The following is a 20,384-nucleotide window of genomic DNA, read 5'->3' on the forward strand; positions in this document are numbered from 1 at the left end:
ACTCCAAGTGTTTCTACTATGGGATTAAATTGAGCCCTCTACCTTATATAATTTGGAATACCTAAATGAGTCCAAGACTTTATACAATGTGTGGGAGCTATATATGGCTCACTCTACTCAACTTGGTCTCACCTATATATTTGTATCTTGTCCTCAATATGAATCACTCTTTGGGAGCGTATATGGTGTGTCTCTTGTCTCGTCTCTCTCTTTCTCTCTACATCACAACATGGTATCAGAGCGGTAACGATCACGCGTCGATTCAATTCATGGTGACAAAACAATATGTGTATGCGATTTGCATGTAAGATTCAAAATTGCTACAACTTTTATTGTTGAGCATTCATTCTTGTTAACTGTGGTTATTTTTTGTTAAGAAGAATATGAATAGTGTTTCGTGTGGCGTTTATTGCTAATCAATCTAATCGTTGATTGTGTTTTCTTGTTGATGACACCCTGAACTTCATCTCAATTTTTGGGGGTCTTCTGCTCAAAATTTGGAGAAACGGGAAAATCGCTATGGAGCATAGCGCAATGGGCCTTTTCATCCAAAACTTGTTCGTCTCCTCGAGCTCTTCTATTCTAGGTTTGCGTCAATCGGAGTTCGCAGCAGAAAGTTTTGTCGTTTTTATTGCAATAGAGCTTGACGCAGCTTTCTTCGTCCTACTTCTTTATGAAGCGTCCGCGATCGTTTTTCTAATTTTGGTGTTAATTTTTTCGAGAAAATATAGATTTTTGCTATTCGTGTTGTGGCTGTCAATCATGCGTCTCACGCCACTCTATTTTGAGAACTCTTTTATTATTAACAACTTATTTACCCTGCCTTTTTTGGGTGACGTCTCTCACATCTTTGGACGCTCCTTGAGCATTCTTCTTGCGTTTATTGTTGACAGAACGTAGTCTTCATATTTCTCTCATTCTCAATTGCGGCCTTCACCATATACGGTGTGCAGATTCTGCGATCTTATCTTATACGTCTTCTCGCAACAAGATATGGCTATGACTATTCCCGTCAATGGCTTTCCTTCTGACAAGCGTTCTATTCCTCCTTTCCAAGGCCAAGGATTTCTAGGCTGGAAAGCAAAGATGTTGTTAATTCTTGAAGGCGATGAACTCTCTGATGTTGTTCTTGAAAATCGTGTTTGTCCGTCTCAGCCTGTTGATACGGATAATGATAACGTTCTTACTACTGAAGGACCTATATTTGAAGATTGGAATGTTGCCTATATGTATTGGCAATGACGAGATAAAGTAGCTCGTCGGTATATTCTTTCTGCTCTTACTGATTTCCTTTTGCTTGATATGTATGAACTGCCTACTTCCCACGACGTATGGAAGTACCTTATTGTAAACTTTCAAAAGAAATCTGTTACAGAAATACTTTATTTGAGAAGGTTGCTTAACAAGTTACAATATGGAGTTGGTACTACCATGAAGGGACACATTGAATCTTTCAAATCTATTATTAATCAACTTGCTGCTGCCGGTGATCCTGTTCCACAAAAGAAATTGATTACACTTCTCCTTGATATGGTGAAGGACTCTTCTTATGATAACATTGTTACTATTCTCTCTAATAAATATGGTCTTGATTTCGACCAAGCTCGCATGTCTTTAATTGAATACTCTCAACGTCAAGAACGTCGTAATGCTGGTCACTATACAGCTATGATTTCACAAGAGAAGACTGAGTCACAACAGATGGAACGTGCTTTTTATGCTTGAAGGCATCCGTTTCAACAAGAAAACCGCAGAGGTGGCCGTTGCAGTAATATTTTCTCTCGTCGCAAATTTCCTAATAAGCAATGTTCTTACTACAACAGAAATGGCCATACTGAAGATGATTGTTGGGCACGTCAATATGATGAAGAACACAATATTACTACGGAACAATCAGGTTTATCTAGAGACTCTTCTTCTTCTTCTTGTGAATATTGTGGACGATCTGATTATCCCACTCATATGTGCTATAAGCGTCGATTCGACACAGCTCGTAATAGAGCATATGCTACTGAACATCGAAAAAACATTGTACTAGAAACAAGCTGCGTCCTATGTTCAGCTGCTCCAAACAGAATACTTTATGTATGTGATGGATCACTTTTTATTGTCGATTCTGGTGCTACAGGAAATATGACATATCAGTCTAAGTGGCTCCATAACTATCATCCACTACCAGTTCAATGTGTTGTTTATCTTGCTGATGATACTACTTGTCAAGTAAAGGGTATTGGAGACTTATATCTTGGCACCTTATCTTCTTCCACTCAAATTTTGTGAGGAGTATTATATGTACCAGATCTTCAACGTAATCTTCTTTCGGTTGCTAGACTTGTTGATCTTGGTCTGTGTGTTGGATTTGATCATACCAAATGCCAAATTGAGAATGATGAACAGACTATAGCCACTGCTCCTCGAAACGGTAATTTGTTTGAACTCTCTCTCAACGATGTTGTAACAAATGTTGTCACTGCTCTAGGTGCTCATGATTGCAAAGAATGGCATCACTGTTTTGTTCATGCTGATTTGTCAAAACTCCTTGATCTTCAACGTCGTGATCTTGTTTATGGCATGAATCTTAAAGCCCATCCCCATATGGGAATTCGTGAATTTTGTGCTCTTCGGAAACACAATCGTAAACCCTTTCCTCTTTCAAATACAACGCATTCTCGTGACATATTGGATCTTGTTTAAACTGATATATGTGGATCTCTACCTTCTTCGAGATCAGAATATCTCTACTTCATTACTTTCATTGATGATTTCTCAAGGTATACAACTGTATTTCTACTTAGACAAAAATATGAAGCCTTATCTGTTTTCAAACAATTCCACAAGGCTACGGAACTTCAAACTAGTTGTGGCCTTAAGAAGCTTCGTAGTGACAATGGAGGAAAATATTTTTCTTGAGAGTTTGTGAGTTCCTGTGCTGACAATGGAATTCATCATGAACACACTATTCCATATTCGCCTCAACAAAACGGCATTGCTGAACGAAAGAATCTCACTATTCTCAATGCTGTAAGACGTATGCTAATTCATTCAGGCTTATCTCGTGTTTTCTGGGCTGAAGATACCTTGACAACAGTATTTATTCAAAATCATCTTCCTACTACTGCACCCTCTGGTAAGATACCCATCATAGCATGGACAGGTGACATTCCTTCTGTATCTCATTTTCGAACCTTTGGATGTATTGTTTATATTCATGTTCCCAAAGAAACACAAACAATGCTTGACTCTTATGGTTTTAAAGTTATTTTTATTGGATATTCTGACACTTCCAAAGGCTACAAATTCTATGACCCTTCCTCCAAGAAAGTTATTGTGAATCGTGATGCTACTTTTAACGAACAGCTTATGGGAGGCTCATGATCCATGGATTATTTTGACTATACTAAATCATTGCTTTAAGGCTTTTCCATTTCTTTCAGATGATGGAACTCTTCCTATAGAGCAACTTTCCTCTTCACAACCATCCATTCCGAATGTTGCCAATGATGATATTGATATTATTGTTGATCTTCCTATTGATTTTGAACATGGCTCATGTCATGTTTATGATGACGATATTGCTGATAATGCTTTTTCTACTTGTGAAGATCCCGTTACTTATGATGAAGCTATCTCTTCACCACAAAAGGATCAATGGCAAGAGGCTATGGAAGCAGAGTACGATTCTCTTATCTCTAAAGGTACATGGATACTAACTGAATTACCTCCTGGTCGTAGAGCTATTAAATGTAAGTGGGTGTATAAGACAAAAGTAAAAGTAGACGGATCTTTTGACAAGTTCAAGGCGTGTTTAGTTGCAAAAGGTTACTCCCAAGTAGGTGGTGTTGATTATCAACAGACTTTTTCACCAGTTGTTCCCATTACAAGTGTTCGAGTTTTATTGGCATTTGCTGTTCAATTTGATTTAGAAGCTCATCAAATGGATGTGCGAACTGCTTTTCTTAATGGTGACTTGGAAGAGGAAATTTATATGGAACAACCAGAAGGGTTTGTTATTCAAGGTAAAGAAGACCTTGTTGCTCAACTCCATAAGGCACTATATGGTCTCAAACAAGCTTCGCGAGCCTGGTATACAAAATTTGATTTTTTTCTCACCTCTAAAGGATTCATCTCTTGCTCTTCAGACCCCAACTTATACATAAAATGCCAAGGTAGAAGTTTTGTGATTCTTTCTCTTTATATATGTGGATTTGATATGGTGGATCTTGAGAGATTCACTCGTGTCTTGGCATTCAAATCCAACGGGACCGTACAAGTGGTATTTTATTCCTTTGACAGTCAAAGTTTATTGTAGATACTATTCAAAAATTTGGTATGGAATATGCACATTCAGCCAACACACCTTGTCTTGCGAGCTCTACGAAGAACACTTCTGACAATGGCGGTCAACTTGTCACAAATCAACCTTATGCTAACTTGATTGAATGTCTTCAGTTTGTTGGCATGAACACTCGTCCTAATATTCTCTTTGTTGCTAATTATCTTGGACAACATCTTGCATGTCCTTCTCTTAAGCATTGGTCTATTCAGCATAATAATTCAAAGCACATTGCTGTCCATTATCATTATGTCAGGTATTAAGTATGTTTCATCCTCTTGTGCTCGGAGCTTGGAGTTGCTTCGGCCTCACTCTTTCTAGATTAGCTTCTTTGCTATTGTAATAGCTTTGTACATATCACATTGTAATCTTTTAGGTACCATGCACTATGCACACTCCACATTTTCACATTGTGATCTCTAAGTAACTTGAATATTTGTACATAGATGCACAATTCACTTTCACATCATCATCGCTGGTTCATATTTTCACATTGTATAGGGGCTTGGGTTTTTCCCTTGAACTCCCCAAGGGGTTTTTCATCCAAAGCTAGAGACCTTTGTTTGAGTGGGGGTGTTGGAGCTATATATGGCTCACTCTACTCAACTTGGTCTCACCTATATATTTGTATCTTGTCCTCAATATGAGTCAGTCTTTGGGAGCGTATATGGTGTGTCTCTTGTCTCGTCTCTCTCTTTCTCTCTACATCTCAACAGTTGTATCTTGTCCTCAATATGAATCGGTCTTTGGGAGCGTATATGGTGTGTCTCTTGTCTCATCTCTCTCTTTCTCTCTACATCTCAACCCAATGTAAATAGGGAATATTGTGCGTATCCATAGCTCATCCGTAGCTTGGTGCATAATCGATGTAGCATGCGTTATCTCCACTCTGCTCGCACTCTGTCTTCTTTGGCGCGGTCCTCTCTTGTTCCCTCTGCTTTTTTTCCTCGCGACAAAATTGTTTTTAATTCTTCGATATTACATGTCGAAAATTGTCAGGACACCGGCAAGGCCGGACTAGACAAGGGCAGGGCCGGGCTAGGCGGTGTGGAATGAGGAGTCCAACTAGGGAAAAGGGTCAGGGGCTTTGCTATAGAATGGGTGGTTGGGTGGTGGACTCTCAGGCTCTAGCTTCCCTTGCCTTACACTGGTATCAGACCTAAGTGCCTATTTTAGGAAAGGGGAAGGCGTGGTGCTTTCTAGCCACACAAGCCTTGCATGTTGTGGTCCAATTCTGTGGGGATCACCCCTTGCGAAGGAAGTCAACGAAGAAGAAGCATGTGGGCACGCGAGCTTGGCAAGGAGGGCCGCCGAGTGCAGGAGCACCAAACTGACGTCACGCGGGCTCATCAGAGGCGCAAGGGCCTGCTTGGCATTTCTCCACACAGGGATAAAGCTTCTTGTGCATGGCATCGTCCGCCCCAGGCGCTCCAAGCACCTGCGCGCTACCCGCTCATGGACATAGCCGTTTGCTGCATTTATTTCCCACTTGAGGGTGCCCAACCCCCTTAGGGGTAGTGGCGATACACAAAAAATTTAAGCATAAGGGGCGGTACCCACAGTGGGTACCCCACCCCCTTACTCCACTCCAGGTGCGAGTACGGCAAGGCCGGAAAGGATGGCATCGATGAAGCCGACACACATTTTGACACAAATTTTCTACATATTACGCATAAACTCAAAGATTTCAAGACCACCAATTTGGCAGAGTTGCAGTATAATTTTTTGGTGAAATCAATTATGCTTTCAAGCCTAATTATTCGGCTATCAAAACTTGTGGAATTCCATATACGGCGGACAATTCGAATCACTCTCCACTGGACTACTCTCCATTTTGACGGAGTTAGCAAGGCTCATTATACTTCGCGAGTGCTCTCAACATCGGGTATTTTTTTTTAGTACTCCTTCCACCGCACTGTGTAGCCATGGATTCGGATATCAATATGACATTTGATTTTGAGCAAAGTACTCCTGATCCTGCCAATGATGGCACATGGCCAGATCCTCTCAAGAAGAGTACCCGCGACGCTACGGCAAGTGAAGATACTTATGAATTGCTCGATATTCAAGAATTTTGTGCACTTTAGACATGCATGACAACCATGAATGAAAATTTTAAAGCTTTAAATGAAAATGTTACTAAACTGTCCACATTAGTAGTTCAATCAATGCATCAGCAGTCTAAGAGTCTTGCTGACACACACATGCATGAGCACGTTGCCACACAATGGCAGGGCATTTCTAATCCATGGCAAGGCCCAAATGATGATACATTGCATACTCTCACTGCAAAAGAGGTGGATGAATTATTAAAGAACACCAAACCACTGATTTTTAAGGGAGAAGACCGGGACCGCAATAAGGATGCAGTGAATATCTTTCTTAGCAAGTGGGATTGAATTCATGCCTTACAACATACTTTGGATGCGATCAGAGCTCTGAAAATGAGCCTAACTCTAGAAGGAAAACAAATGGTGAATGTCTCTCAAGGAGAAGAACATCATACCACAGAGTTGGGCAACTTTTGAAGCAATGTTTAGCACGGAATTTTTGCCTACAAACAAGGCCGATCAGAATTGGACGGCTTGGGATACATGTTTCATGCGCCAATACCCATCACTCCTTGAATATATCTCTCACTATGGGGACATTATCCTCAAGTTGGAAGGTTTAGATACCTTTCAACACGTATGGGGGTTCATACGAGGTCTAACACCCGAGCTTAAGAAGTATGTCAAGACCCAAGACCCTAAAACACTTGAGGAAGGCCATAGTGAAAGCCTATATTCTATGATGATCCTGATGAGAAGAAAACAATAATAGTCACGTGCTTGCTAATATACATGGTAATACAGCACTGGAGTATGGACACGATAAAAGAAAATTTCTAGTTGCCAATCAGATGCATCTAAAAAACCCAAGGGATCCAGGGTCCTCTCTCTCTCCTGAGGACATTGATAAAGCCAAGAAATAAAAATTATGTTTTCAATGTTTAGGAGAGGCCATGGCAAAAAGGAGTGTCCGAAGGGAAATTTATTGCTAAGGCAAGGAGAAAGCAGTGCACAGGGTGCAAGTGCTTCCTCTTGATTCTTCCTCAAGATTCTCTAGAGTGGAAGTAACACACACTGAGGTGGTGCATGAATGCTGTCTCACAGCTTCCATGTGGCAACCAACCTTTGGACCACATGAGTTAGTACGTATGCACGGATATCTGCAAGGGCACAAGGTGCGCAGCTTGCTCAATGACGGTGCTACTCAAAATTTCATCAATTACGAATTGGTGAAAAACCTCAAACTCCTAGTACCCACCACTACAAGGTAGCAATGATGAATGGACATGATAATGAAATATGGGATACTCAATGTTGAGCTGTTCCATTGGAAGTAAAGGGTACTCTACATGTTTGAATTTTCATGTTATGAACATGGAAAGGGCTGATGTGGTTCTTGGTAGGGAGTGGTTGCATAGCCTAGGACCATCACTGAAGTGTAGCTATGAGCACAATAACTTGATGTTTGAATCCCATGTCGCACATGTGTTGTTATTAGGAGAAAAAGATATACCTTCATCACCACTGATTTGTACCGCTGAGCTTATGCAGCTCGTTTTTGATAATGAAAGAGATCATCAGGTTTTCTTCTGTTACTCAATATCTCATTTTCTTTCTAACATTGAGTTTGTTGAACATTCTTGAATGTTGCATTCTTCTCTCTCTTCTATTCCACCAATTGCTAATTCTAAACACCCAACGTTTCTAGTTAATTACATAAAATTATTAAAGGAATTTCAAGATGTATTTCCTAATGATTTGCCATCAGGATTATTGCTGACACGATCAGTACAACATAGCATTGACATGGTTGCAGGCTGTGAACCTGTTAGTAAACCACCTTACCGTATGAGTTATCCAGAAGCTACTACGGTGGAATGTCAGCTTGCTGACTACCTTAGCAGAGGGTTTATACAACCCATTTCTTCAGCATGGGCTTCGCCTATCCTCTTAGTGAAGAGAAAGGACGGCAGTATGCGCATGTGCGTAGACTACTGTGGCTTAAATGTGGTTAAGAACAAATACCCATTCCCTAGAGTAGATGAGTTGTTTGATAAGCTCACTCATGCTGCATTTTTACGAAAATAGACTTGCGGTCAGGATATCACCAAGTCCGTATTCGACTTGCCGGTTTGGACACTACGAGTTTTTGGTGATGCCCTTTGGGTTAACCAATGCGCCCGCAAAATTCATGACACTTATGAATAGTTTCTTGAAGCCATGTCTGGGCAAATTTGTCATTGTTTTCCTCGTTGACATCCTAGTCTATAGTGCTTCTGAAGAAGAACACTTACAACATCTCAGGCATGTGTTTGAGTTGTTACGCACAAACAAGTTATATGCCGAGGAATCTAAATGTGATTTTCTAAAAGATAAAATTCATTATTTAGGGCATGTTATTTCAGCTAACGGGCTATACATGGATCAATCCAAAGTGGATACCATCCGGAAATGGCCTCCTCCTAAAAGTCTGGAAGAATTACATATATTTTCAGGATTTGCAGGTTTTTACCGAAGGTTCATTAAAAACTATACTCAAATTGTTGTTCATATGACGAATCAACTAAAATGCAAAGGTAAATCTTTTTATTGGGAATCCGCTCAATAAGACAGTTTCGATACGCTCAAGGATGCAATAGCTACAACTCCTATACTGGCTCTTGTAGATCCTTTGAAACCATTCGTTTTGGAAACGGATGCTAGTGACCATGATATTGGAGCAGTCTTGTTACAAGACGGACGACTGATTGAATTTGAAAGCAAGAAGCTTGATGTAGCTCAACATAACTATTCTTCTTATGAACGCGAACTCTATGCAATAGTGTCTGCCTTAAAAACATGGCAGCATTATTTGTATGGTGATCAGTTTAAGATTGTGTTTGACCATGAAAGCATCAAATGGTTTACACAACAAACAGTTTGAAAGGGTCGAAAATCCAGGTGGGTTGAGATCCTTTAGGAATATGACGCCAAGCTAAGGTATCGCAAAGGCCGATACAATGTATCGGCAGAAGCTCTAAGTCGAATGCCAAAGATCAATTCGCTATTGTTCACGAAGCATATTCCAAAGTATGGAGCCATGTTCAAAAGAGGCACCCTTCTCACTCCAATGACGGTAGTGTACTGTTAACCTCCACACCTAGTTCTTCTTTATCAAGTGATGAGCTACAACGATGGAAGAATTTTACCATCGACAATGGGTACCTGCTCCATAAGGGGAGTGTTTGTGTACCGATGGACATAGACATTCAACCCCAAATTCTTTATGAATGTCATGATAGTTCAAGTGCAGGGCACCCGCGGATTATAAAAACTTATGCTCTCGTATGACGACAATTTTACTGGCTAGGTATACATGGCTTTGTTCAAGCTTATGTCTTCCATTTCCAAAAATGTCAAGTTAACAAAGCAGAGCACCTGAAAGCAGGAGTACTCTTACATCCTTTGGAGATTCCCAATGGAAAATGGGAAACCATGTCTAAGTATTTTCTTGTGGGTTTACCACCCACTGTACGAGGTCATGAATTGGTACGGGTGGTCGTAGACAGGTTGACTAAACTATGTAAGTTTAATCCGATACGGTTAAGACACCAAAATTAGCCAAGTTATTTGTGGACAATCTATACAAATTGTATGGTTTGCGAAGTAACATTATTAGTGACCGGGATTCCAAGTTTAACAACCACTTTTGGAGAGCTGTATTTAAACGATTGGGTACACAACTAGACCTCAGTATAGCTGATCATCCAGAAATAGATGGTCAAACGGAACGGTGCCAGAGGATATACTAAGAGCATACCTCAGCAAAAAACAGTCAGACTGGGAAGAATACTTACCTATTCTCGAGTTTGACTACAAGAGTGCTAAGCATGTCACAATAGGTTGGAGTCCTTTCATACTCATGTACGGGTCTCAACCTAAGTCACCAATTACGGTGGGGTTGGCAACCAAAAAACTCCAACAGGTTAAGGATTTTCTCGAAGACCATATGGATATGCTAAAACTTGCTCGTCAGAATGTCTAGCAAACACAGGATCGGTATAAGAAGTACGCTGATGACAAACATTGGCAAGTTACCTTCGTAGAAGGGGAGGAAGTATTTTTACGTGTGCCAGAACATTCAAAAAGTCTAAAAACTAGGCCGACACCTAAATTATCTTCCCGATATTGTGGGCCTGTCAAAATACTCAAGCGAATAGGTGATCGTGCCTACAAATTATTACTACCATCACATTCTCGCATTCATCCGGTGTTTCATGTAAGCTGTTATGTAAGTGGTTACATGGAGACGACAATGTCATTGACCAACAGGTTTTGGTTGATTTCATTGAACCTACTACCCTACCGCATTAACCTAGACATGTTCTTGATTATCATGAGTTGTGTACACATCATCACGTACGTCAACAAGCCTTAATCAAGTGGAAAGACCAACCTGAAGAAGGTTCCACTTGGGAAAACATTAGTGTTCTTAAGAAGAAGTTCCCCACTTTTGTTTTCGAGGATGAAAACTCTTCTTAAGGGGGGAGTAATGTCAGGACACCGACAAGGCCAGACTAGACAAGGGCAGGGCCGGGCTAGGTGGTGTGGAACGAGGAGTCCAACTAGGGCAAAGGGCTAGGGGCTTTGCTATATAATGGGTGGTTAGGTGGTGGACTCTTAGGCTCTAGCTTCCCTTGCCTTGCAAAAATCATGGAGGTTCCATTTAGACTAGAGGTATGCCTAAATGACTGGTGCATACTTTGCGTGACAGTAAATTGGATGCACCTTTGTCTAGTCGTACTAGTTCAGGTTCGTGCCATGCATCTTATGCATCAGATTGTTATGCTTTGGTTATGTCTAGCTCACATGATGTTGACAAACCTCAAATGTTTTATGAAGCACAGAATTTAGAAAATTGGATGGCTGCCATGCAATCAAAATATGATGCACTTATAGAGAATGACACATGGACATTATGTAATTTGCCTCCAAGGAAAAATGCCATTGGTATAAAGTGGGTCTACAAGTTGAAATGCAAGCCGAATGGTGAGATTGATCGTCATAAGTCTCGACTTGTTGTAAAAGGTTGCATAGGCAAAAGGCATAGATTCTGAAGAGACTTTTTCTCCCACTTGTCGTATGACTAGTGTGCATTTTCTACGTGCATTGGCAGCTTATTTTGGTTGGGATGTATTGAAGGGGATCGGAGAGCACCATAGACGGAGAGTGAGAGAGAGAAGGAGACACACGACACACAGATATGGGTGGTAAGACTCAAAGAGTGAGCAGCCCCCTATACACTTATGCTATGTATAAGGTATACAAGTCAGTGGGCGCCTAGACTCTAGGCCACTAGGCAAGGCAGAGGCGCCTATACCCCAACAACCTCCCACTTAAAGGCGAGTGCAACTTTAAGCAAGAGAACCTAGTCTAAAGACTACAAAAGGCGAGAGAAAACCGTTCTCAACCGATGCCCACTGGATGGCTGTGATCCTGTGCATCCGGATGTCCTGCTCCCGTGTAAGTCCATACACCACCAGACGTACTGCACACGTACGCAATACCTGCATATCTCCCTCGTGCACTATGCCATCATCAATCAAAAAACGACTGACAACCCCAACTGCAAATGCTCCAACTGCAGCTGCGATATCCAGTCTCAAGATCAGCATCTCATAGATGAGACCACCAAACGCCGATGCAATGCTAGCGGGCCCTGCTAGCTCTACGGAGCATGCATCGACATATATATCCCTGGAAATAGGAATCTCTAACTGACAAGGCATGTCAGCCACATGCATCTCCTGACTATCCGCAAAAGACGCATCAACCTGTCGTGCAACCTCAGAGCAAACCAGCTGCTCTAGGTGTCTGCTGGAAGACATATCCTGCACAACTATATCCCCATGCTCACTGTCGAGCATAGAAAGGAATGACTGCATAATCGCTGACATCTCAGTCTCCTCTGCAATCATCCACTTGAAACATGACCACTCAAACTGGTATGACTCACTAGAGCTCTCATGCTCTAACTCCGTATGCATAGACTCTTGCACAACGTCCTCCTGTCGTGACTCACTAGAGCAAGACCGCTCTACCTGTCTATCCTGCATAGAAGTATCTCGCACAACTGATTCTCTGCTTTGCTCGGTCACTAGCAAAGCATGCATGTCTGACTCTGTCACCTCTCTGTGTGACTACTCAAGTCGTGCCCCAACTGTGTGCACAACGAGCTCACTACTCTGCACTCCATGCAAAGTACCTTGCAACCCATGAGCAAAAGAGACTCTCCGGGTCTCTCGCTCTTTGCATGGCTGTAACAAGATTGAGACTCGACCATCTCGCACCAGTACTACATGCAATGGGTACCATGTGCCAACTCTAGCACCTCTCGCAATCACTAGCGAACCCAAATGCAACGCAAAAGATCGCTCAAGCAGCGATACCCGACATCCACTATCCCGTAACAGTCTGACTGAGATAAAATCCCGTCTCAGATCTAGCACATAACGCACATGACGCAGGGTAAATCTCATACCATTGGGCATAGACAAACATATGTCTCCTGCACCCTCAATGTCATACACAACACCATCAGCCATGTGCACACAACCAAGTCTCCCACTAGAAAACGTGCTAAATCACTCACGATGCAACATGACATGGAAAGTAGTATCTGAATCTAGTAACCAATGTGAAGACAATGTGCCATCCGATATGCAATCCGCAAACATAAGATCGTCTCAAGACAAGCTAGATGTAAATGTGACATCACCATCACAAGAATACTTAGTAACCAGCGTACTGATCTCACTAGCATCTGTCATACCCATATGCATCACGCATCTGTCGTCTCCGTTGTCTCAAACGCCTGAAAACATCGACGCCTAATGTGACCTCTATGTCCACAATGACAACATGTCAAGTCTCTATGCCGTCGAGACTTGCGTGTGGGACCAATCTCTCTCATGGACATAGAAGTGGGACTAAACTCCCCTGTAGACATGGATGCCGCGTACATAGCATGTAAACTCTGCCATAAAGCATGAGTTGTGGTCTCTCTCGAGACCTGCCAGTAAATAGACTCAACTAGATGCAAACGAATCGTAGACTTGTCTAACTCATCAAGATCATGCCAATCATCATCACGCATAGACTTGGGCTTCGCCGATAAACCACGCAAGGGTTTATCCTGCCCCAAATCTGCCGATGCAACAAGCATATCCTTCCAAGCAACAAAATATGCACCATCAAACTGTGTCAGACCATAACGCTCGAAGTCAAATGAAAAAACAGCCATAATGCTCGCAAAAGAGCAACCAACAATGAGTAGTAAATGTCAACCAAATCAGCCATAAACTGGCTCGAATCGCATCAACAAAAGTCTGCAAATATGGCTCAAAACCTAGTGCAAAATTGCACCAATAACCGTGCAAAACCTTGCACAAAATTACAAGTCAATATGAGTCAAATCCGGCTACCTAGCTCGTAGCCACATAAGCATAACACAAAATTCACTCCTGTGAGTGTGCCAAGATAATTGCACGCCTGTCAAACCGTGAGCTAATCACCAAGCCCACACTGTGCGGTATCGATGCATACACACGCACAAATCTCCCACCAGTAGAGAACACCGCACGCAAATGCTGAGTGCAAACCGCAATCTCTACCTAGATTGCATAAATGATGCGGATAAAACTCCTAGGAAAATTTCGCCAGAGTTAGGACGCACAATGGATACAACACAAAATAACATTGTCCTGCAACCTCAATACAATGAGCAATCAATGCGCATCAAACTACACTCAACATACATGCATAACCTCTGCAAACCTGTGTCCAACAAATGCTCACAAAGAGTACCACAGGTGACCATACATGTCATCCACAACCAACCTCTGCACTTGCTCACAAGATATATTGCTCACCACATAAGCATACATAGAGCATTACCCACTCAAAGACCATGTATGCAAGCCACAACACTGCAGAAGAACTACTCAACTACAAACTGGCAACACCTGTGGGAGTACTAGACTCAACGTGTATCTAGGAGTCAAACTCGATCTTGTAACACCTCATATGTGCCTGCTACCTGCAGTGTGCACGGGTAAGCTGTCTGCAGCAAAGAAGACAACAGAGCCCAAAACTGTCCTGAAAAACAATCTCTGTGTTTTTAATTTCAGACCCAACTACACTCCAAATCAGAAAATAATTCCTTCTACAAAGTCGTAGAGCTTGAAGCAAGCTCCATTTTGAAGCAAAAAGTTTTGGAATTGGAGTTTGTAGCTCAAGTTATGTGAAAAATATTAGACTGCTGTCAAACTGCCAAAAACTGAACGACTTTCTTCTATGCTTCTTTGAGCTCATAGAAAGGCTCAAACTCACTTCCCACCTCGATGCGTGAGCTGAATGTATCAATCTCACAATGCTTCCATGTCTATGGAAGCTCCAAGCTCCAATCTGTCGCCGATGTACCCGTTGCAAAGCTTGCCGAGAAGAGGGAAGATGCTGTACACAGTGGGATGATCTGTACAGGAACTGTGGAATGATCTGTGAGCACTAGGAAGCTCCTAGGAGCTCTCCTGCAAGACTTTGTATGGCTGTCCACAAGCCTCCTCTATTTCTTTGCTTAGATCTGTGACCTCTCCGCCATAGCCGACGAGTTCATCGCGAAGCCGTTCATCTACGCTCTCACACCTGTTGCTTTGATCCCAATTGAAGGGGATCGGAGAGCACCATAGACGAAGAGTGAGAGAGAGAAGGAGACACAAAACACACAGATATGGGTGGTGAGACTCAAAGAGTGAGCAGCCGCCTATACACTTATGCTATGTATAAGGTATACAAGTCAGTGGGGGCGCCCAGACTCCCGGCGCCGGGCAAGGCACAGGCACCTATACCCCAACATGTATATCAATCAGACATTGTTACTGCTTTCTTGAATGGTGGCACATTTGAGGAAGTTTATGTAACGCATCCTTGTGGTTTTGTCAAGAAAGGACAAGAGGATAAGGTGTGCAAATGTAACAAAGCGTTGTATGGGTTGAATCAATCTCCTCGTTGTTGGTACGAAAAGCCTGACACTCATTTGGTCAAACAAGGATTTCGTAATAGTCTAGCCGAAAGCTCATTGTATGTAAAGCGTGAGGGTAGTGTCCTTCTCATTGTGGTTCGTTATGTGGATGATTCTCTAATCACTCGACCAAATGCAAGACATATTGCAGTGTGATGATGGTATTGCCTTGTGTCAAAAAAGTTACATAGAGACATTGAGAATCCCATGGAAACAGGTTTGGAATTGAGTCTTCATGATGCTGATGATCCTGCAGATGTCACTTTTTACCAAACTACTGTTGGATCCCTCATTTGTGTATGCAACATGAGGCTGGATATTCAATTTTCAGTCTCACAAGTTAGCAAATTTATGCATAGCCCAGGGTCTAATAATTCGGTCTGTCAAGAGGATTTTTTGCCACTTGAGTGGTACTTTATATTGTGCCTTGTTTTATCCCAAGGGGGGATCATTGCCGCTAGACTTACATGCTTTTTTGGACTCAGATTGGGCTGGTTGTTTTGACACATGAGTGTCCACAAGTGGTTTTTGTTTCATGCTTAGCACCTCATGCATATCATGGTTGAGCAAGAAGCAAACTACTATGGCCACTTTTAGTTGTGAGGCTGAGTACGCAGTGTTCATAGGTACAATTGAGTGTATATGGCTCAGACGTCTTATAGATTATTTGGGTGTTGGATCGGACACTACCAACACTATCTACACTGACACTCAGAGCACATTGGCTGAACTCATTTTTTCATGCTCGCACAAAGCACATTGAGGTGCATTACCACTATGTCAAGGAGAGGCTCTCAGCACGCACGATCAGCTTGGCTTATGTGCCAACACAGGACAGCCTTGCAGATCTTTTCACAAAGGCATTTTCTCGTGAGAAGTTTGAAGCTTTCCACAAAGCTTTGGGCTTACTCCTCTTTGTGGACTGATCATGTCCTCAAGGCATGGCACTTCCCTTTACTCTATGTGCCAGCTCTCATTCACCGCATCACTCAAGGGGAGATTTGCCACTATATACATGTGGTATTTTTTCCCTCATTGCATTGTATATATCCCTATCACTCTAGGCCTATCTATCTTTCCATTGCACACCAAGTACTATACTCTCTAATGTGTGCCTTGAGCTTCCTTCATCTTCTCCAAGCTATGTGTATTTTCTTGCAACCCTAATTCCAACATGTTTGTACTTTGTTCTAGCATAGTTCCCTGCCAAAACATTTGCCTAAATCTTCATTGATTTCTTCAGTTCCCATGACAATCTTCAACTTTTTTTTCACCTCCCCACTGAGAGGTATTGTCTCTGTGAGATTCTTCTCGCGAACCCATGTGTGCTATAGAAGGAATCAGATCCTTTATAAAAGAAGAATATTGTTGAGCTTTGATACCACTTTTATACGCTTGGAAACTCCAAGCAAGAAATCAATAGCAACACATGAACAACAACTACAAAATCATTTAAGTTTATGAGAGAGAGAGAGAGACAGAGAGAGAGAGAGAGAGAGAGTCAACATGGCACAAGAGATTTCAATGCCCAAATGCACTGGCCTTGGTGCCCCTTTTGGTATTTCTTTATTATTATGCCATAGGGGTCCTTTGCTCTCCGACTTTGTGTCTAGATTATTTGAAAAGTGAGGACCCACGGGATCTTATAAATAGTACAAGTGTTGCCCAAAGGTAGAGCCCCAAAATCACTTCTCTCAGAAGCGCTCCAAAAGCTAGCACCAAACACTCCAAAATCTACTAGTGCAATGTTTGGTGTCTCAAAGCTCATTATTGGGTTATCAATTTATTGGTGCCTTTATAATGAATTTTTGATAGTTTGTAAAGACTACTAAGAAATGCATATCTGTTTCACTTAGCAAAGCCTATCTGCTTCACTTATTCTAAGCTATGTGTTGGAAATTGGCAAAGGAAAATGGGCTAAGATAACTCTGTAAGATTGGTGAAGACTATTGTAGTGCAGACTTTTGGATATGGGTGAAATTAATTTGAAGTGTCTATGTTGATGGATAAAGTATGGATTTGGGTCATCTTGTCTTCTTCATGCATACTTGCATACATGGCTAGGGCTACCCATTTTGTAAGAACACGTGATAATATATAGATGGTCTCTATGTGTGTGTGTGTGTGTGTCAATCACCTACTTGGCATTAAGAATTTCACTTTGAAAACATTAGGGCAAGAGGGTGCACATGATGCAAGTGTTGGCCATTGTAGGGCCTCTAGTAGATGTGAGTGCAAAAGCATAAAGATCAAGGAGATACTCTTGACAAAGATGATTCCGTTGTAGCCAAACAAGGTTCATGACTTCGCCAAAGATGGAGACTCTTTCTGCACATATAATGGTTGTACTCCATATGTTTGTGGGTTGCATCCATCATATTTAGAGCTTCATCCCCCTCATCCCTTGTTAATAACTAAATGTATCTTTGATTTCGTACCTGTTGCTCTATGTTCTTTTGCAATTTAGCATTATGGAGTCTTTTCTACCTACCTTTGCTTACAAGAGTTGTTGTCTTCTAGGCTTATGATAGTGATGAAGGATGCTAAGGGGTCCACTATGATAGAATTTCATGTTCATGTCCTTTGCCTATCTCACTCACACACACACACACACACACACACACAAACACACACAGAGATGTATAGAGAGAGAGAGACGCAGATCCTAAAGATACGAGTTATGTACATTGTCTTTTGGTAGCAACACATTACTATACATAAGTTATCCATGAGAGTGCAAAATTGGAATAAGGAGATATTTACTTGTATTTCATTATGTTTAAGGACCCAATGTTTAGAGGTAGAGAACAGATATTGTGAACAATGAGATTTTGAATTTACAATATCTTACGGTAGTTTGATCATAAAAGTTAGTAGATAACCAATAGTAGTAACACAATGGTGAAATGAAACTATCATTTCTCCGTCATAAGTTGACGAGCTACTTCGGATGACGTCATACACCAATAGTTAAAAAGCCTACATTACTAGAATCATGCCTTGAATAAGGTTTATTTGTGAAGGTTGGTATTAATAAAAAGAGACAAGGATATAGGAGTATTTGATATGCATAGTACTAGTTCAAATTGATTACAATCGCATGATTGATTGTATTTCATAAGATCAAAAGAAAATGTTTTTCCTATATTCGAGTATGTGTGAGAAGCTATCAAGATATGCTTATGATTTCTATAAAAAAAACAAGATGTTAGTCCAAGCTCTAAATCCATTCCTTTTTGTATTTTCAACACATGTTACGGATCAATGTTTAGGGACAGACCATACTCTGAAAACCAAATAAATATTCGTCCGAAAGAAAGTAACGAATGTATTCGAATTAGATGAAGAAGATAATATATTGCATGTAGTCTTCAATGTGACAAAATTAGTTGATGATGTCACAAGGGTGATGGTGACTGACAGTAGCTAGCTCAGCCGTGGGTGGAGTTTTCGCACAAGTGTTTGTGTGCTTCTTCAGTGGTGCCGGAATAGATTAGGCAGAGACCCTCACCTGCATCAAGTATTTTTTTATCAGGACTAACTTCAATAGTGGACTTGAAAGCGCAAAGAACTGGAAACTTGTATCTAGATCGGGAAAATACGAGCCCACACAAAATCCAAGGTTCGAATGTGTTTTCTGCATGAGGGGAGGGACTAGAGAGAGAGAGAGAGAGAGAGAGAGAGAGAGAGAGAGAGAGAGAGATTACTTGGATTAACGGGAACGAGGTGGGTGTGAACTCCCCCGATCTTGCCGCAGTTAATGCCCTGCGGTCGCGAACGAGGTGGGTGTGAACTCCCCCGATCTTGCCACAGTTAATGCCCTGCGGTCGCAAACGTGTCTGCCAATAGATGTTTGTGGCATACGCACTGGCATGGTAAAGACTAAGCAGAAAGCCGCATGAGCCCCGCCTTTGGCGGCACAAAGGGGAGCGGTAATGGGTTGCATGTACAGGATCTGCAAACGTCCGACTTTGGCGGGCACTGGTGCTGAACTGGAATCAGGGGCCCGGTGGGGATGGGAGTAGTGTTGTTGGTGGTGGTGGTCATCCGCGGAGGAGGCCGTGGGGACAAGGGCAGTAAGTGGATGCAGGTTTTTGACTGGGAGGTCACAATCCAGATTAGGTGAGCACACGAAGAACTTCAAGCACTGCAGCTGCACCCGTGGTGTATCAGGGAGAGGCAGGCACCAGGCCCTGGTGGCGGGATCAGGTGGAAGGCCGTCATCCATATCGGCCTACCTGCAACCGGGAAGAATAAAGCGCAGTTTACCAATGCAGGCCAGGCGCGGCTCTATACTCGTAAATTCCACGCAATTAGACACAGTACGTAGCGTTAACAAATAATTATTGCAACAGCGTCAATAGTCTTGCAGCCATAAATTCAAAAGAATAATAGATAAAACGCACCCCGTAGCGGCATCGACTGTGTCTGGGCTGGAAGCACCGCCTGTCTTGCGTACACATGAAGCGCTAGTGCCACCATCATCTTCACCATAACCTTCTTATTCATGCCAAGACTTGTCCTCCAATAATTCATATTGACTAGACCTTTTTTCCTCCGCTACTGATCGAATGAATGAATAAAATGCCATAAAGCAACCTTTATATACATAATTTCGTACGACACACCTACTGGTAGCTTTCAATTCATATTGCCTCGAATCGAGACTCCTTTGCAGGCAAAGTTTGAGGCTCCATGCACTGGACTACAAAATCTTGTTTTTATATGTGCAAATCCATCTCACAACCTCACCTAGAATAACAAAATCTCACTGCTAACCACTCAACCATGCGCAGATGGTTGCCTCCAGTGCGATTCTCTCTCTCTATATAAACAATGTTTTGCTTCTCCCCTACCCTACTGCTCGCCATTTGTCCCCTTCCTCGACTAGCATCCATTGCCTCCCCTCGCTTCCCCTCCAGCATTCTCTGATGTGCCACAT

General features: G+C 42.0%; 1 pseudogene; it reads right to left on the reverse strand.

Moving 5' to 3' along the window:
* Window positions 1-19,199: 19,199 nt before the first annotated feature.
* LOC147432508 (uncharacterized) lies at window positions 19,200-19,951 on the reverse strand (annotated as a pseudogene).
* Window positions 19,952-20,384: the final 433 nt, after the last annotated feature.

Source organism: Adiantum capillus-veneris, chromosome 20, assembly GCF_014529385.1.
Source record: "Adiantum capillus-veneris isolate H3 chromosome 20, ASM1452938v2, whole genome shotgun sequence".
NCBI classification, from domain to species: Eukaryota; Viridiplantae; Streptophyta; class Polypodiopsida; order Polypodiales; family Pteridaceae; genus Adiantum; species Adiantum capillus-veneris.